Source organism: Bos grunniens, chromosome 7 (assembly GCF_055505025.1).
Source record: "Bos grunniens cultivar Pamir isolate PY7600 chromosome 7, Bosgru_T2T1.0, whole genome shotgun sequence".
Lineage (NCBI taxonomy): Eukaryota > Metazoa > Chordata > Mammalia > Artiodactyla > Bovidae > Bos > Bos grunniens.
Genome location: NC_141171.1, coordinates 23,512,866 through 23,532,832, shown reverse-complemented (window position 1 = coordinate 23,532,832; position 19,967 = coordinate 23,512,866). Strand labels below are relative to the sequence as shown.

Here is a 19,967-nt window from a genome sequence, read left to right as displayed (position 1 = left end):
TGGCTCAGTCATGAAGAATCCGGCTGCAATGCAGCATATGCAGGTTCAATCCCTGGGTCCAGAAGATCCCCTGGAGGAAGAAATGGCAACCCCCTTTATGATTCTTGCCTGGAAAATTCTGTGGACAGAGAAACTTGAGGGGCTGTAGCCCATGGGGTTGCAAAGAATCAGACACAACTGAACTACTGAGCACATAAACAAGGACTTAACAATTTGATTAGTGTTATTGATGGGAATCTGAGTTCTTATCTGCAGAGCCAACAAATGGGATCCACAAACACACAAACAGGGTAGCAAGCAAGCAGAATTTATTAAAGAGAAGGAAAGTACAAAGCTCTCAGCAAGACATGAGGGGATTAACAGTACCCCCCCACCCAACAAGGTGGGACTTACAGAAATTTTTATGAGCTTCCTTAAATCACATTATTTCTAACCAATCAATTTAAAGGTCAATATACTTAACATCGGGCTTCCCTTATAGCTCAGTTTGTAAAGAATCTGCCTGCAGTTCAGGAAACCCAGGTTCAATCCCTGGTTTGGGAAGATCCCCTGGAGAAGGAAATGGCAACCCACTCCAGTATCCTTGCCTGCAAAATTTCATGGACAGAGGAGCCTGATGGGCTGCAGTCCATGGGGTTGCAAAGACTCAGGCATGACTGAGCAACTAACACTTGTGCTTAATATCTGTATGGCTTCTCTTGATCCTTGGATTAAGTCACCACCATTTTTCATACCCTCTGGTCATTTTACCGTGAACCAGATGTATGAATTAAAGATTAATGATTACAAGTTGGTTTTCCTCAATCATATGAAGCAGAATTTAATTATTGCCCTTCCCTGGAACCTAGACAGAGTGCCTGAAGAACTATGGACTGAGGTTCGTGATATTACACAGGAGGCAATGATCAACACCATCCCCAAGAAAAAGAAATGCAAAAAGGCAAAATGGTTGCCTGAGGAAGCCTTATAAATTAGCTGAGAAAAGCAACAAAGCTAAAGGCAAAGGAGAAAAGGAAAAATTATACCCATTTGAATTCAGAATCCAAAGAATAGCAAGGAGAGATAGGAAAAGCTTCCTCAGTGATCAGTGCAAAGAAATAGAGGAAAACAATAGAATGGGAAAGACTAGAGGCCTCTTCAAGAAAATTAGAGATACCAAGGGAACATTTCATGCAAAGATGGGTGCAATAAAGGACAGAAATGGTATGGACCTAACAGAAGCAGAAGATATTAAGAAGAGGTGGCAAGAATACACAGAAGAACTGTACAAAAAAGATCTTCACGACCCAGATAACCACGATGATGTGATCACTCACCTAGAGCCAGACATTCTGGAATGTGAAGTCAAGTGGGCCTTAAGAAGCATCACTATGAACAAAGCTAGTAGAGGTGATGGAATTCTACTTGAACTGTTTCAAATCCTAAAAGATGATGCTGTGGTAAAGTGCTGCACTCAATATGCCAGCAAATTTGGAAAACTCAGCAGTGGCCACAGGACTGGAAAAGGTCAGTTTTCATTCCAATTCCTAAGAAAGGCAATGCCAAAGAATGTTCAAACTACCGCACAACTGCATTCATCTCGCATGCTGGTAAAGTAATGCTCAAAATTCTCCAAGCGAGTTTTCAACAGTACGTAAACCGAGAATTTCCAGATGTTCAAGCTGGTTTTAGAAAAAGCAGAGGAACCAGAGATCAAGCTTCCAGCATCCACTGGATCATCAAAAAAGCAAGAGAGTTCCAGAAAAACATCTACTTCTCCTTTATTGACTATGCTAAAGTCTTTGTGTGAATCACAACAAACTGTGGAAAATTCTGAAAGAGATGGGAATACCAGACCACCTGACCTGCCTCCTGAGAAATCTGTATACAGATAAAGAAGCAACAGTTAGAACTGGACATGGAACAACAGACTGGTTCCAAATTGGGAAAGGAGTACATCAAGGCTGTATATTCTCACCCTGCTTATTTAACTTCTATGCAGAGTACATCATGTGAAATGTTAGGCTGCATGAAGCACATACAACACTTATATATGTTTAAAGATATTATAATCAGTGTTAAAAGACAGGTAACAATCTAGAATTACATCAAAAAATCAAACCCAACTAATCAATTAGGAAAATGTAAACAACCAACCTCAAAATGGTCAAAGGATTTAGAACACATCTCATTTACACTTTCTGAAGGAAAAATAAGGAATTGAAATAATGTTTAACGTGATTATTATTCAAGGAAATTCAAATTATATCAACAGTCAATCACCATTAACACCACTGGCAAAAGCTAAACCCTGACAACATCAAATATTGCTTAAAACACTCAAATACCTGGTGATATAAAAATAGTTAATTTTTAATTATTTTAATTTTCTCCCTTCTGCTGACTTTGGGCTTCTTTTGTACTTCTTTTTTCTTATTTCTTTAGCAAAAAGTTGTTTATTTGAGATTTTCCTTATTTCTTGAGGTAGGCCTGTATCACTGTAAACTACCCATGTAGTATTGCTTTTGATTTCTCCCAAAGATTTTGGAAGCATGTGTCTCTACCTTCATTCTTCTCAAGTCATTTTTAATTTTCTCTTTGATATGTTTACTGGTTGAATGGGTTTTTTCAGTAGCATGTTGTTTAGTCTCCAAGTATTCATTTTTTTGTTTTCTTTGGGTTTCATGCCATAGTTGGAAAAGATGCTTAATATGATTTCAGTTTTCTTTAACTTATTGAGACTTGTTTTGTTGCCTAGCATGTGGACTAGGTGATCTGTTCATTGATATAAGTGGACTATTAAAGTCCCCTGCTGCTATTCTGTTAGTTAATTTCCCCTTTTATGTCCGTTAATACTTGCATTATATATTTAGGTGCTCTTATATTAGGTGCGTTTACAAATGTTATAGCCTCTTCTTTGATTGCCTCCTATACCATTATATAATGCCCTTTTTTGTCTTTTGTTACAGACGTTGCTTTAAAGTCTATTTTATCAGCTGTGAATATTGCTACCTTAGGTTTCTTTTCATTTCTACTTGCATGGAATATTTTTTCCATCCCTTCTTTTTCACATGTATGGGTCTCTCAGGTCTGAAGTAAGTCTCTTGTATGCGGAGAACTGAAAGGTCTTTTTTTTTTTTTTAATTCATTTGGCTAACCTATGTCTTTTCAGTGAAGCTTGTAGCTCATTTACACTTAAGTGATTATTAATAGGTATGTACTTATTGCCATTTTATTACTTATTTTCTGGTTGGTTTTTTAGTCTTCTCCATTGTTTTCTTCTTTTTTTTTCAGTCTTTTCCTTTGTCATTTGATTTTCCCTTGTGGTTTTCTTCAGTGTTATGTTTGGTTTCCTTTATTTTTATTTTCTTTTTTGTATCTGTTGGATAATTCTGATTTGTGGTTCAGTTCACTTCAGTTCACTTCAGTTACTCAGTCGTGTCCGACTCTTTGCGACACCATGAATCGCAGCAGCCAGGCCTCCCTATCCAGCACCAACTCCCGGAGTTCACTCAGACTCACGTCCATCGAGTCAGTGATGCCATCCAGCCATCTCATCCTCTGTCGTCCCCTTCTCCTCCTGCCCCCAATCCCTCCCAGCATCAGAGTCTTTTCCAATGAGTCAACTCTTGGCATGAGGTGGCCAAAGTACTGGAGTTTCAGCTTCAGCATCATTCCCTAGTTACCAGAGGTGTGTGTGTGTGTGTATATATACATACATATATATATATATATATATATATATATATATATAATAGGGAGAAGGCAATGGCACCCCACTCCAGTACTCTTGCCTAGAAAATCCCATGGATGGAGGAGCCTGGTAGGCTGCAGTCCATGGGGTCGCTAAGAGTCGGACACGACTGAGCGCCTTCACTTTCACTTTTCACTTTCATGCATTGGAGGAGGAAATGGCAACCTACTCCAGTGTTCTTGCCTGGAGAATCCCAGGGACGGGGTAGCCTGGTGGGCTGCCGTCTACGGGGTCGCACAGAGTCGGACAAAACTGAAGCGACTTAGCAGCAGCAGCATATATAAAATAGATAAATAAATTACGAATACATATATTTTTATATATATATATATATATATATATATTAAACTGATAGTTATTTAGTTTTAAACACTGTCTTAAATCTCTACTCTTTTAGTCTCCCCTCCCATGTTTTATGTTTTGGTCTCATAGTTTACATCTTTATGTATATTCCTTAACTGTTTATTGTAGTTATAGTTGATTTTACAGTTTTTCTTTTAACCTTTAGATAGCTTATTTAAAATGTTGATCCACTGCCTTTATTATATGTTTACCTTAGCCAGTTAATTTTTGCCTTCATTTATTTTCTTATTTCTTGTTATAACCCTTTCTTTTTCACTTAAAGAAGACCATTTAACATTTCTTATAGGGCCAGTTTAGTGGTGATGAAACTTCCCTGGTGGCTCAGATAGTGAAGAACCTGCCTGCAATGCAGGAGACCTGGATTCAATCACTGGGTTGGGAAGATACCCTGGAGACGGAATTGACTACCCACTCCAGTATTCTTGGCTGGAGAATCCCAGCCAAGAGGAGCCTGGCATGTTGCAGTCCATGGCGTCGCAAAGAGTCAGACATGATGGAGCAGCTAAGCACCTTAGTGCTGATGAACTCATTTAGTTTTTGTTCATCTAGAAAACTCTTTCTCTTTCAATTCTGAATGATAACCTTGCAAAGTAGAGTATCCTTGGTTGCAGGGGGGTTAATTTTTCTTTTAAAAAAATATAACACACCACGGCTTTAAATATATCATACCACTCCTTTCTGTCCTGAAAAATTTCTGCTGAAAAGCCAGCTGATAGCCTTATGGTGAGTTTCCTTGAATGTAACTCTTTTTCTTTTGCTACCTTTGGAAGTCTTTCTTTTATGATTTTAATTAGGATATGTCTCAGTGTGAGTCTCTTTGAGTTTATCTTGTTTGGGACTCTATGCTTCCTGAATCGGAATATCTGCTTTCTTCTTCAAGTGAGGTAATATTTCAGCTGTCATTTCATCAAATACATTTCCTGCCTCTTTCTTTCTCTCTTCTTCTTCTGAGACCCCTATAATGTGAATTTTAGTATGGTTGATGTTTCCCTAGAGGTCCCTTAAACTATCCTCATTTAGTTTTTCTTTTCTTTTTGCTATTCTGATTTGGTGATTTCCACTAACCTGTCTTTATATATCTCATATTCTTCTGTATCATATAATCTGTTGTTAATTCCTTCTAGTGTATTTTTTATTTCATTGTTGTATTCATCAGCTCTGGTTCATTTTTAACATATTTTAGTTCTTTGATGTTCTCACCATTTTCTGCCAAGTTCTGTGAGCATTTTTATGACCATTACTCTGAATTCTTTATCAGTCCAATTAGTTATTTCTGTTTCATTAGGGTTTGTCCTGAAGTTTTATTCTGTTCTTTCATTTGAAAAAATATTCTTATTTTCTCATTTTGTTTTACCTCTCTGTCTCTGTGAAATTAGGAAAAACTGTTACCCATGCCAGTCTTGAATGCACATCCTTGTAGGGGAATGTCTTTGTACAGTCTGTATGTACCCAGTGGCTTTGATGGGAGAGCTCAATCTAAAGCAAACACAGGCTGAGTCTCCCCTCAGAGTGCACTGGCCACCATTGCCTTGGCAGGGAGTAGGGCTGGAGCCTGAGGACTACAGCTAGTGCCAGTTCTAGCTGGGACTTATCACCTGTGATGCTGGATGTCATGGCCTTGGCAGGGAGCAAGGTTAGAGCTGGAGGGGCTGGAGCCTAAGCCTGGTGTGAGCCCCAGCTTCTCATGCAACCTGGTAATGTTTGTTGCCTTGGCTGGAGAGGGGCCAGGGCCAGAATGTCTGGAACAGCAGCTTAATGTAAGCTTTGTCATCTCCCTAGCATGATGGTGTTTGCCACCTTGGTGGTGAGCAGGGCAGGAGCTGGAGAAGCTGAAGCCTGAACCTGGTGTAGGCTAGGGGCATGCTGGGGCATCCGGCAGGCAGCCAGAGCACTGTGCAGTCTTCAGTCTGCTGCTTCTGGGACCAGGAGCAAACAAGTCTTTGTGTGAGCTCTTCAAGAGCAAAGTCTTAGTTTCCATAGCCCTGTCTCACGCCCCACTGGTTTCAATCCAGCGAAGGGGAGTGTTTAGCAGTCTGCTTCTTCATTTCCAAATGTATGGCCTTTGTTTTCTCTTTTTTACTGTACCTTTCCTTGTTTGTTTTTCTATTCCTAGTTTAATTACACTTTGATCAGAGAACATATTTGAAATATGTGTGACTTCAGTACATTGAAATTTGCTGAAACATGCCTTCTGACCTGGCATTGGTGTTTTTCTAAATGTTCTGTGTGTGCTTGAAAAAAATATTTATTTTATAGTATCCATGTCCACTCAATCAATTTTGTTTATTATATTCAGATTTTCTATTTATTCCTTTTTCTTGATATGTCAGTTATCAAGAAAGTGTGCTTTACCTTCAGGAATGAGAAATGTCTTATAAATGTGAATATATTTATCTCTCCTTATAATTCTATCAGTAAAATGTATGATTTTCTTAGTTTTTTTTTCAAGTTTATTGGGGTAAAATTGTGTATATTATTCTACAATTTCCATGAGTTCAAATAGCAAAACTAAGGAGTACTTTTATTTTGATACACAAGAATAGAATTGCATGTGATCATAATAAACCTATATGGTGTTAAAATGGCAGTCTTGTTCCTTTAGAGGAAGAGACATTGAAACAGTCATTATTAATGTGTCTTTTGCTGAAACACTGCCACAATTTCTTCCATCCCAGTACGTGTCCTTTTGCAGTGATTAAGCAATTAATTAACGCTCCCTTAGCCTCTCTGCTAAACTAAATGCCGCAGTGATTGAGAGGCTTTGAATTGGTTTATACTACTTTATCCTTCAAATCATATGTGGTTCTTATAAAATGGTGGGGTTTTTTTGACATTGTACTTACTTATTAGAAAGATTATAAAGATAGAAAAGACACATGGGTTTTGAGGTTTTTGGTTCATTGTGTCTCTGTGGAATTTGACCCATTTTCTTATGAAGTTAGATCATAATTGATGTTTCCTGTGATTAATGATTTCCAGGTCTAAGAAACTACAGTAGATTCCTCTTACCAGCTAGCATTCTCTTTTCTTTGTCTGTAGATATGTTGAATAAGAGATGTAACTTTTGTTCATCAATTCCATCTTTTCAGATTTTTTATAGTATTTCAGTTGCTACATAGCAAGACATATGTTATACTTATAAAGCCATACCAGCTTGATAGTAAAGCTTATTGTATGTCTCAGGGGCATCAAAGCAGTACAATCAGCTTTTAACCTTTGGAACAGAAAGCAGTTCTAATAATTAACTCTTGTTGCATAACTGTATTAATAAAGGGACCTTCTTTGCTGTAATGCCACAGCATGTTAATCTGGAAAGGCTTATGAACACTTGGCCTCATCACAGTGAAGCAAGCAACCAAGGCTGCCAAGAATGGAGGACACTGGTACTCAACAACCCAAAAGAAATGGCTTTGCCCTTGAGAGAACGTTGATGAGCAGAGAAATGACATATCAATGGGAAAACTGTTGATAAAGCAATAACCATTATCCTTGAACTATTTAATCCGTCAGAACAATTTTATGGTTTCTTAGTCCTTAATCATTTTAAATGACTCATAAACCTGTTGAATAGAAGTAAGATCATTTGGCTATTATTAACTTACCTAAAAGTATTTTTCTCAAAGGCAACCAGATTGCATGCCAAACAGGACTATGTAATAAAAATGCATTTTTCTACTCATTCCTACAATGCCATTCAGGGACCTTTAGGTTGAGTGCAGTGTAATTCAGGTACCTTTAAGGGAATGAACAATGAACATATTGTCATTAGAGAAAAGTAGCCTCTCAGAATTACCTTTCTAGAATATATTAGGTTACACTATTTTACTACAGTATTCAATCAGTTGCCTAAAAACTTAAGTTCAAACTCTTTTAATTTAGTTTTCAAGTCTCTGAATACTATGACCACAATTTACCTCTCCAGCTAGATTTCCTGTTACTCCGCTCTGTATTCTGATCTAGCATTCTGTTGTATTTTCTGTTTCCCATTCCTGTCAGATAATTCTGTATCTCCTTATACTGCCTATACTGATTTCTCACTCTGCAATGCTTTTTCACCATGTTCCCTTGCTCAAATGAAACATTAGCTTTAAACCTTGCTGGTTTCTCATGATTCAAATGCATAGCACAATGCTTGTATTCTCATTTGATGCTTATTTCACTGTTTTTTCCAAAGATTTGAAGGTCTTTATGAGTAACTGATGTTATGTTCCCAAGGCTTAGCAATAACTAGCATTTATTTATTGACCATTCTGTACAGGATACTATTTGCTTAGGATACAAATATGAAAAGACATTGTTCTTGTGTTTGGTGTTTAGTAAATATATGTGTAATTGAATGACGAGGGAGGGATCTTAGTTTTCAGTCACTTATAATGGGTTGCCATCATCTTAAATACTACATAGTTCTAGAAAATCTTATAAACATTTTTATAAGGGGTAGAAATTTTTAAATATTCCATTTGGGAGTTCTTGTAAAGAAAATACATGCAGTTGGGGTGTATTGAGATGAAAGAGCCTTGGGTCACTAGTTTGGAGATTTCCTATAACTGCTTTATAATATAATTTAACAAGTGAAATTATCATTCATTTGGCTTGAGTCTTAAAGAAAAGAACCTGAAGACTTTTTCCCCATGGATGACTGAATCTTATCAGTCCCATACATAGTATTTTGGGAATTTATAGCTCTTAGCACTTGTGAAATTTTTTTTTAATTGTAAAAAAATTTTTTTTAATTTTTTATTTTAAAAAAACTTAAATTTTTTTATTAAAATAAAAAACTTGAAAAATTTTTAAGATTGTGATCACTATTCACTTTTTCCTGAAAGTTGAATCATTCATTGAGGAAGCTGCCTGAGATATGTGAGATTGTAAAGTTGAGTGCCAGACAACATTGAGAAGTTAGTTTGGGGATATAGTATTGAAAGTTTTACTAAGGAATTTGAATTTTTAATTAGCAGTAGTGATATGGGAAAAGCTTTTTCAAAAATCCAGGCTGTTGTTCAAAGTATCCAAAAAGAATCTGAGTAAGGAGCACAAAGGAAAAAGACACACATACACACCCAGGAGCAAAAAGAACAAAGAAGCAATTTATTCCGGACAAAAGTGAAAGGACACGCAGAGAAGAGTGTGGGCATCTGGTGAGTGAGGAGCACCCTGAGGGTTGTTGGCCCCCTTTTAAAATCTCATTTTTAGCCCTTTGAATGGGTAGGGGTTTTTTTGACCCAGGGTGGAATATTCACTGAGGGGAGGGTTGATGTTATCCTGGATTGCGCTTGGTTGCATCAGCTCCCAGGCTTACACATTTGTCCCCTGAAACCATCTTACATGTGCTCGAAGCTGGTTTCCCTTACTAGCTGAGCACCACACGTGGAAGGTCATCCAGGATCATCAGCAGCCTGCGCATGTTTGCTGTGTGTGTCCCATGGTTTTCATGGTCAGAATTTCTTGCTCAGATGCTTCAGAGTTTCTGTGTTAGATGCCATTCCTTCCTGTGTCAGGACCTCACTAAGTACAAGGCAAGGAGGTGGGTTTGCCTTCTGCCTAATGTCTGTATCTGAGGAGGCTGTCCTTGGGCCTGGCCCTGTCTTTCCTGCCTCAGTAGCAAAACAGTGAGAGTTGGAGTAGTCGGATGACCTCCTGTCTGTATATGCAAAGCATGTCAGTGTGCCAAAAGAAAGATTAGCTACACAAAGTAGTGAATGGAGAGTCAGAGACCAGATATGAATATAATTTTATAGCTGGCAACAGACGATGAGAATCACAGTGAGAGCTACTTTGGAAATTAAAAAAAAAAAAAAAATCACACAGCTGTTGGAACCCTTTCAGAGAATTAATCAATAGAATCTAGTGATTGGTGAGAGTCACGGGGAGAGGAATGTAATAAAAATGACAGGCCTGAGTGCCTGAGAGTGCCTTTTATCAAGAGAGACAGCACAGGAGGAAGAAAATTAGGGAACAGGAGTTTATCAGTCAGGCTGACCTAAGTTATGTTATGTTAATGTTAACCTTTAAATCTCATCGAATTAAAATAGCAAAGTTTCATGGCTTTACATTGTCACGGGACCATTTTGGCCTGGCTGAGGATTTTGCTGCACATTTTCCTCATTCAGACAGATCAGCCACTGTCTAAAAAGCTGGCGGTTGCTGTGGCAGAAGAAAAGAGAGTGCTACTTACTCCAGCAAGTAAATATTCTGGCCTGGAGGTGACACATGTCATTTCCAATCACAGCTCATTGATCAGACTAAGCGCAACCACTAGGGGACTGGCTGCAAGTTGAGTCTTCCAGGTAGTCAGAAGGAAAGGGAAAGGGCAGAGGGGCGTGAGTGAGAAACTTGTTAGGTCTCCTGAGAAGCAGACCTCAGGATGCAATTAAACAGGCAAAGTTTGTTTGTCAGAGGAAATAGGAAGGAAGGCTGAGAAAGCCTTCAGACTGTCATTCACAACTTTCCACTTTCTGAGGAAAGATCCCAGGACTATCAGGGAGTTCTGGAGTTAGTCTTCTGCAGAAGAATCCTGTGGAGAAGGCAATGGCACCCCACTCCAGTACTCCTGCCTGGAAAATCCCATGGATAGAGGAGCCTGGTAGGCTGCAGTCCATGGGGTCGCTGAGGGTCGGACACGACTGAGCAACTTCCCTTTCACTTTTCACTTTCATGCATTGGAGAAGGAAATGGCAACCCACTCCAGTGTTCTTGCCTGGAGAATCCCAGGGATGGGGGAGCCTGGTGAGCTGCCGCCTGTGGGGTCACACAGAGTCGGACACGACTGAAGTGACTTAGCAGCAGCAGCAGAAGAATCCTGTGTTTCTGAGAACAAACCTCTCCTCCTAGCCTTGCCGTGCTCAATCGTTGGTTTGGGGCAGCCTGTGAGAAGGGCTACAACTCCATGCATGCAGCCATGGAGCTGAGAGCACAGAGCTCTGACCTTTGGTCAGTTGGGGATCTTCAGATGGTATGTCCTCATGGTAGCCACAGTAGCCCCCCTCATGGCTATCTCTGGAGTTGATAGAGTTTGATTTACACATATTTTATCTGAGATTCTGAGTCAGGGAATGTAAGTAAGGACAGTATAAGATGGCAGCTTTATTGCAGTGATGTCCAGCAGAAAGGTGATGATAGCATATGCAGCTTAGACAGAAGCTCTGGGGTACTAATTTGAAAGCCATAAGGATAGGGATGCGGATTAAATTAATGAAAAATGTGTTCACAATAGCAAGGGGGAAATTCCATATACTCCTGAATACAAAATTGAGCCTGAGAGCACTAGAATCTCTTGCACTAGATGTTGGTCGCGTGCCTGGGAGATGGAGGGGCATCTTAGGTAGCTGTTCACATGTCTGCTTAGACAGGGGCAAGCATGTCTGAGCAGAGGAAATGAAACTGGACTTCCAGGTTCCCAGGGGCCAAGGAGGAAGGTAAGAGTATGTTTACCCAGGTCAGTGGAACTGTAGACAGGAGACTACCAGCAATGGAGAGGTTCTCCAAGTGCCCCAAGCAAAGCCCTCAGAAAGAAAATATCAGATTTAACTCCTTTCAGGTAAAGCTTGTCTTTCCATAGTACCAGTCAGATGAGATAGACCCTGGGCATTCCCCTCGCCTCTCCTTTGTTTTGAACTTGGTGTATGAGAAACTATAATTACCATTGAGAGAGGAAGGGTTCACATCATAAGATGGGGTAGAAAGGAAAGGCCTGGACCTTCCATCTCCTGCTTCCTCTCTGCCAAAGACTCCATCTGGAGGAGGAGAGATTTAGTCTTGAATGAAACTAGAAGACTTATTCCACTGGATTGGACATTTCAGATTTCAAATAGAAAACTTGCCGCTTAAAGTAACTCCAATGCTTTCTAGAACCAAAGAGTGCCTATGGGATCTGTCTGAGTTTTAAGAACGGAGTAAGAACTAGCCCCACTGAACAAATTTTGCACTAACATTTAGGACATAAAACTAAACTTGTCTTCATTACATCTTACTACTTTTGCTTTTTAAATAAATCTGTTAAATAAAAAAGGCATCATAAGTAAGATCTGATGTTTGGGGCAGCTTTAACTGCTATTTCCTAAATCATACAGGAAGGCAAAGTCTCTCAAATGCCTTGTTCCAAATAAGACAGTTATGCATCAGTGAATTTTTTGCCAGATTTATTTTTCTGGACGATTTTTCTCAATTGAATTTACGTTCACAGGTTGTGAACTCAGGCTCATTGCCATACTTAGTTGTATCCTGATGAAACTGAAACTAAGATCTCCATCTACCTTCTTTTTTTCAGAAGCCATGAAGTTTCTGCTACAGCCCTTCTCTTAAAAGAGTAACCAGATGCCTAGAATGTAATTGTGCCCGGGATGATTTATTAAGTACTAGGGATTGGCTTTTTCTTTAAGTTAGTGGCTGTTTTTCAGTTGCTGGGAATCTTTTGTGTTTTATTAACTCATTGGACTCCTCAGAAAGTCAGACATATTAGAAGATTGACGTAACCGACTTCAAGATTGAGGGCAGCGCAAGAACATTCACACCAGGGGGACAACATCAAGTGTTCACAGTTAGAAGAATTTCTGATTCTACCCAGTCATCAGGAACTTTCCTGACTGAGAAGAAGTTGAACAGAGTAAGAATTTGGGTAAAACTTTTATTTATTTGGATATTAATTCATAATGGTTTGTTGGACACTAACATAAGAATTTGGAGTTTCTACTTCTTTTGAACTTTAATCGTTGGATTCTAATTTCCTTCAGAAAGGCATTTATATCTTTATATCTCTGTGAGACCTTTTGATTTTATTGCCAAACAGTTGATGTTGGGCAAGGCTGGAAATAATTTTGCTTAAAAAATAGAATAGAGAGTGAATTGTCTACATTAATTCCTAAGTAGCTCTGGGGTTGATTTAATTAATATGTAGTTCTAGCACATTTCACTGTCTTTGGGAGCAAAATTTTACTGTTCAAATATGGTCCAAAAAGGGTTACCAAAAGGGCAAATTGTCTTAATAAGTGAGAGTAGATGATTTCAATAGACTGTTGGTCTCCTCCCTGGAGGGGTATGTTCCCACCCCTGCTTATGCATAAGCTCGTTTAAGCCTAAAAGCTAAAGATGACAGAAAAGCTGAGGGGTGGTAGGGAGAAACTCTTGATGTCTGTTGCCAAGTGTAGAGACATCCTTCCCCTCTGTGCTCCTTGCTTCTCCTTAAAAGAAGAGAATGGACTACCCTCACGGATGAGTTTGGAACAAGGAACAGGGCATGCTTGGCCTACCACTTTGATCCCTGAGATTTGTTTCTCTGTAGAGACATGGGCTGCCCTTGGCTTTGTGGAAGAAGGACTGTCATTGTTCGCTGCTGCTAGTTACTCGGGGGTATCTCGGGACAAGGTTGTTTTGGAAGCTCTTTGTTTTCCAAACCCATGTCTCCCAACCCAGTTTCATTTACAATAAACTCTGCCTAATATTTTGGTTATTGGTTGACTTGCATCTAGCAGGGAAAAAGAAATATTATTTACTAGCATCATTCAAACCTTGTCAAAGTTATTCTTGGTAGTGATACAATGTGTAAACCAACTGGTTGATCAGTGCTGGGAATGCTTAGGTGAAACTGGTGAATGTTTAATTTTTGGAACATTTTCAAATACTGTTCCTTATTTTCAGAGACTTCTAAAGAAAGACATTCAAATTCTTTGGTTGAACAAATAAAAGCTTAAGCATAAGGACAATAAAAGTCAAAATTACTCAGGACTTTCATAAGTGCATTTCTCAGACTCAAGGATGGTTTTGAGAGACCAGCTTTCTGAAAAAGGAAATGTATGAAGACTTTGCTGTGTAATTGTGCGATGTCTGTGAGCAGGAGGAGGCATCAGTGATTGGAAGAAGAATATGAATGTGGCTTAGTGTAAGAATGCAGCTTTGTGTGAGTGTATGTGAATATCTTTGTGGGCATGTGGGTGAGTGTGTGTGTGTGTGTGTGTGTGTGGCTAGGAGTATGGGTGAATGTGTATGGTCGTAGGTGTGTGTGGTGTATTTTTGCATGGAATTCTGCATGTGTGCACTAATGTGTCGCCGGGTTACTGTGTGGGTACATATGTGTGTACACGCACATGCTTGTGTTTGGGCATATGGGTATCAGTGGCTGGGTGAGTGCATACACATATGTCTAGGTGTGTATGGATGTGTGTTTGTCTATGTGTGTGTATTGGTGTGAAAGGTACAAAGTGTGCAGTAGGAGGCAGATGAAACAAAAAATTCTTAGAGAATAACAAAATAACTGGTTCCTCAGGAAATTTCAAGATAGATTGTAAGGAAACATCAAAAAGGTCTTAACTTTTCAGAAATTTACACTTAGAATTTCACCTGAAAGATTAGAATTTTAGTTAATCTGTTGTTATTGTTTAGTTACTCAGTCGTGTCCAACTCTGCAATCCTTTGTGACCTCTTTGTGACCCGTTGCAACTTCTTTGTGACCTCTTTGCAACATTCCAGGCTTTCCTGTTCCTCACCATCTCCCGGAGCTTGCTCAAACTCATAGCCATTGATTCAGTGATGCCATTCAACCATCTCATCCACTGTCATCCCCTTCTCCTCCTGCCTTCAATCTTTCCCAATATCAGAGTCTTTTCTAATGAGTCAGCTCTTCGCATCAGGTGGCCAAAGTATTAGAGCTTCAGCTTCAGCATCAGTCCTTCCAATGAATATTCAGGATTGATTTCCTTTAAGATTGACTGGTTTGATGTTGCAGTCCAAGGGACTCTCAAGAGTCTTCTCCAACACCACAGTTCAAAAGCATCAGTCCTTTGGTGCTCAGCCTTCTTTATGATCCAACTGTTACATCTATACGTGACTACTAGAAAAACCATAGCTTTGACTATATGGACCTTTATTGGCAAAGTAATGTCTCTGCTTTTTATTATGCTCTCTAGGTTGGTCATAGCTTTTCTTCCAAGAAAGAAGCGTCTATTAATTAATGACCGAAGTCACCATCCACAGTAATTTTGGAGCACAGGAAATAAGTTCTGTCACTGTTTCCATTGTTTTCCCATCTATTTGCCATGAAGTGATGGGACTGGATGCCACGATCTTCATTTTTTGAATGTTCAGTTTTAAGCCAGCTTTTTCACTCTCCTCTTTCACTCTTATCAAGAGGCTCTTTAGTTCTTCTTTGCTTTCTGCCATAAGGATGGTATGATCTGCATATCTGAGATTATTGCTATTTTCCCCAGTAATCTTGATTCCAGCTTGTGATTCATCCAGACTGGCATTTCACTTGATGTACTCCACATAGAAGTCAAATAAGCAGAGTGACAGTATACAGCCTTAACATACTCCTTTCCCAATTTGGAACCAGTCCATTGTTCCATGTCCAGTTCTAACTGTTGCTTCTCGCTCTACATACAAGTTTCTCAAGAGGCAGGTAAAGTGGTCTGGTATTCCCAATTCTTTAAGAATTTTCTATAGTTTGTTGTGATCCACAGAGTCAGAGGCTTTAGCATAGTCAATGAAGCAGAAATATATGTTTTTCTGGAATTCTCTTGCTTTTTCTATGATCCAACGGATGTTGGCAATTTAATCTCTGGTTCCTCTGCCTTTTCTAAATCCAGCTTGAACATCTGGAAGTTCACGGTTCATGTACTGTTGAAGCCTGACTTGGAGAATTTTGAGCATTACTTTGCCAGCATGTGAGATGAGTGCAATTGTGCAACAGTTTGAACATTCTTTGGCATTGCCTTTCTTTGGGATTGGAATGCAAACTGACCTTTTCCAGTCCTGTGGCCACTGCTGAGTTTTCCAAATTTGCTGGCATATTGAGTGCAGCACTTTCACAGCATTATCTTTTAGGACTTGAAATAGCTCAGCTGGAATTCCATCACTTCCACTAGCTTTGTTCATAGTGATGCTTCCTAAGGCCCACTTGACTTCACATTCCAGGATGTCTGGCTCTAGGTGAGTGATCACACCATCATGATTATCTGGGTCATGAAGATCTTTTTTGTATAGTTCTTCTGTGTATTCTTGCCCCCTCTTCTTAATATCTTCTGCTTCTGTTAGGTCCATACCATTTCTGTCCTTTATCATGCCCATCTTTACATGAAATGTTCCCTTGGTATCTCTAATTTTCTTGAAGAGATCTCTAGTCTTTCCCATTCTGTTGTTTTCCTCTATTTCTTTGCACTGATCACCCAGGAAGGCTTTCTTATCTTTCCTTGCTGTTCTTTGGAATTCTGCATTTGATGCATATATCTTCCTTTTTTTTCCCCTCTCAATCTATGCATTTTTTATTTTATTTTTAAATTTATTTATTTTAATTGGAGGCTAATTACTTTACAATATTGTATTGGTTTTGCCATACATTGACATGAACCCACCATGGGTGTACATGTGTTCCCCATCCCGAACCCCCCTCCCATCTCCCTCCCCATATAATCCCCCTGGGTCATCCCAGTGCACCAGCCCCGAGCATCCTATATCATGCATCGAACCTGTACTGGCGATTCATTTCACATATGATAATATACATGTTTTCTGCTTTGCCTTTCACTTCTCTTCTTTCCTCAGCCATTTGTAAAGCCTCTTCAGACAACCATTTTGCCTTTTTGCATTTGTTTTTCTTGGGGTTAGTTTTGATCACCACCACCTGTACAATGTTACAAGCCTCCATCCATAGTTCTTCAGGCACTCTATCAGATTTAATCCCTTGAATCTATTTGTCATTTCCACTGTATATTTGTAAGGGGTTTGATTTAGGTCATAACTGAATGGCCTGGTGGTTTTCCCTACTTTCTTCAGTTTCAGTCTGAATTCAGCAATAAGGAGTTCATGATCTGATCCACTGTCAGCTCCCAGTCTTTTCTTGCTGGCTGTATAGAGCTTCTCCATCTTCAGCTGCAAAGAGTACAATCAATCTGATTTCGGTGTTGACTATCTGGTGATGTTCGTGTGTGGAGTCATCTGTTGTGTTGTTCGAAGAGGGTGTTTGCTATGACCAGTGTGTTCTCTTGGCAAAGCTCTGTTAGCCTTTGCCCTGCTTCATTCTGTACTCCAAGACCAAACTTGCCTGTTATTCCAAGTATCTCTAGACTTCCTACTTTTGCATTCTAGTCCCCTATGATGAAAATGACATCTTTTTTGGTGTTAATTCTAGGTCTTGTAGGTCTTCATAGAACCGTTGATCTTCAGCTTCTTCAGCATTAGTGGTTGGGATGTAGACTTGGATTACTGTGAATCTGAATTATTTCCCTTGGAAATGAACCAATGTCATTCTGTTGTTTTTGAGATTGCACCCAAGTACTGCATTCTGGACTCTCTTGTTGACTATACGGGGTAGTCCTTTTTTTTTTTTTTTAATCAGTACAGCTAGACAAAGCCTAGTCAGAGAACCTTATGGATGGCTGTGTGGTTTCTAGGTGAACTACACAATTGCTTCTGGGAAGGGTAGGAGTAGGAACTGAAATCCAGCTGTTTATTTGCTGAACCATGGGTCCTGCCCCCAGAGAGGGCACCTTCTTGGAATTTTCACCTAGATGCCCTGAGGTCCTGAACAGCACAACACATGGGGTTTTCACACTTTATTTTTACATGTGTGACTTCAGTGCATACCAGCCTCTCTCTGGAACAGTCCCTCTCATTTCAGTTCAGTTCAATCACTCAGTCATGTCTGACTCTTTGCGACCCCATGAATTGCAGCACGCCAGGCCTCCCTGTCCAGCACCAACTCCCAGAGTTCACTCAAACTAACATCCATCGAGTTGGTGATGCCATCCAGCCATCTCATCCTCTGTCGTCCCCTTCTCCTCCTGCCCCCAATCCCTCCCAGCATCAGAGTCTTTTCCAATGAGTCAACTCTTCACATGAGGTGGCCAAAGTACTGGAGTTTCGGCCTTAGCATCATTCCTTCCAAAGAAATCCCAGGGCTGATCTCCGTGCAGTCCAAGGGACTCTCAAGAGTCTTCTCCAACACCACAGTTCAAAACCATCAATTCTTCGGCGCTCAGCTTTCTTCACAGTCCAACTCTCTCATATCCATACATGACCACAGGAAAAACCATAGCCTTGACTAGACGGATCTTTGTTGGCAAAGTAATGTCTCTGCTTTTGAATATGCTATCTAGGTTGGTCATAACTTTCCTTCCAAGGAGTAAGCATCTTTTAATTTCATGGCTGCAGTCACCATCTGCAGTGATTTTGGAGCCCAAAAAAATAAAGTCTGACACTGTTTCCCCATCTATTTCCCATGAAGTGATGGGACCAGATGCCATGATCTTCATTTTCTGAATGTTGAGTTTTAAGCCAACTTTTTCACCCTCTTCTTTCACTTTCATCAAGAGGCTTTTTAGTTCCTCTTCACTTTCTGCCATAAGGGTGGTGTCATCTGCATATCTGAGGTTATTGATATTTCCCCCGGCAATCTTGATTGCAGCTTGTGCTTCCCCAGCTCAGCGTTTCTCATGATGTACTCTGCATATAAGTTAAATAAGCAGGGTGACAACATACAGCCTTGACATACTCCTTTTCCTATTTGGAACCAGTCTGTTGTTCCATGTCCAGTTCTAACTGTTGCTTCCTGACCTGCCTATAGGTTTCTCAAGAGGCAGATCAGGTGGTCTGGTATTCCTGTCTCTTTCAGAATTTTCCACAGTTTATTGTGATCCACACAGTCAAAGGCTTTGGCATAGTCAATAAAGCAGAAATAGATGTTTTTCTGGAACTCTCTTGCTTTTTCCATGATCCAGCAGATGTTGGCAATTTAATCTCTGATTCCTCTGCCTTTTCTAAAACCAGCTTAAACATCTAAATGAAAGGCTGACCTGGCATCTGAGAAAGTTGGAAAAGCTTACTGACAAGGAATTTGAAAGCCTAAGAGGACATTTATCCTTGGTCAAGGAATATGTATATGCTGCCTTTGAATTCCTTCTAGAGAATCTATCACCTTTTTCCTAGCTTTTCCCAGATACATTTTATTTAATAACAGTCTTTGAGTTTTTCATTTAGAGAAGAAACTCTGGAAAAGTAAAACCCCTAAGAATATAGAAATGAGTTTCTGGTTGCAAAAAAGTTTCATGGGAGTGTGATGTTGGGGAATGGATGGGCTGCTGGATTTTCCGAGGGCCCATGACTCCCACTGTGACATTGATCTGTTCCTCCTAGGATATACAGATTCCATGTATTTTCTCTGGAAGTCCTGAGGAAGACACCTGATAAGTTGACCATTCAGGAAAGCTGACTTCACATAAGAGATGAGTGGAAGGTTTGTAGGCTAGAAAATGAATATGATAATGTAGCCAAGTACTGTTAGATGTGTCAAAGTAAGACCAAGTATTTTGAAATGTTGAGCATGGAGAACTAATGCCTCTAGGAACTCTATGGGAAGATTACAGTTGAAAAACTGAGCCAGAGGTGCAATAGATCATCCCAAGGAGGTGTTTACCTTTCCCAGCCTTCCCAATGTGCTGAGCCTAGTGCAAAGAAAGTTTCCAAGCTTCATTTATTCTTTTATAGCACATTAATAAAGTGATTCACTTGTTTGTCAGCACTTTTTACTCTATAAAGCCTCAAATTGACATCAATCATACATGCCAAGGTGTACAGAATAATAAATGCACTTTCCTCCGAATCTAACTGCACTTGATTCATTCAGCTCCTTTTAATTTATTTTACCTGTGCCATATATTCTAACTCCTTAATGGGACCAGCTTTCTGCATGGGTAAGCAGTTACATGAAGGACACAGGATTGTTGCTTTTACCTCCCCCTTTCATCTTTCAGCCTTTCTTTCACTAGTATGTCACTGACATATTAATTTCTGTTGTGAATTATGTCTATGTCTGTGTTGAGGAACTCTAGGCTGCTGCATGATGTAGTATAAGAAGGTGACTTATATCAATATTGGACACAAGTTT

At 39.7% G+C, this 19,967-nt stretch overlaps 1 protein-coding gene across 1 annotated transcript in view; it reads left to right on the top strand.

Moving 5' to 3' along the window:
- Nucleotides 1-12,328: 12,328 nt before the first annotated feature.
- Nucleotides 12,329-19,967, top strand: part of LYRM7 (LYR motif containing 7) — a 248,132-nt gene continuing 240,493 nt past the window's right edge. Inside the window, exon 1 of the transcript XR_015166910.1 lies at nt 12,329-12,698. The gene's annotated coding sequence lies outside the window, so the exon portion shown is untranslated. The remainder of the gene's footprint in view (nt 12,699-19,967) is intronic.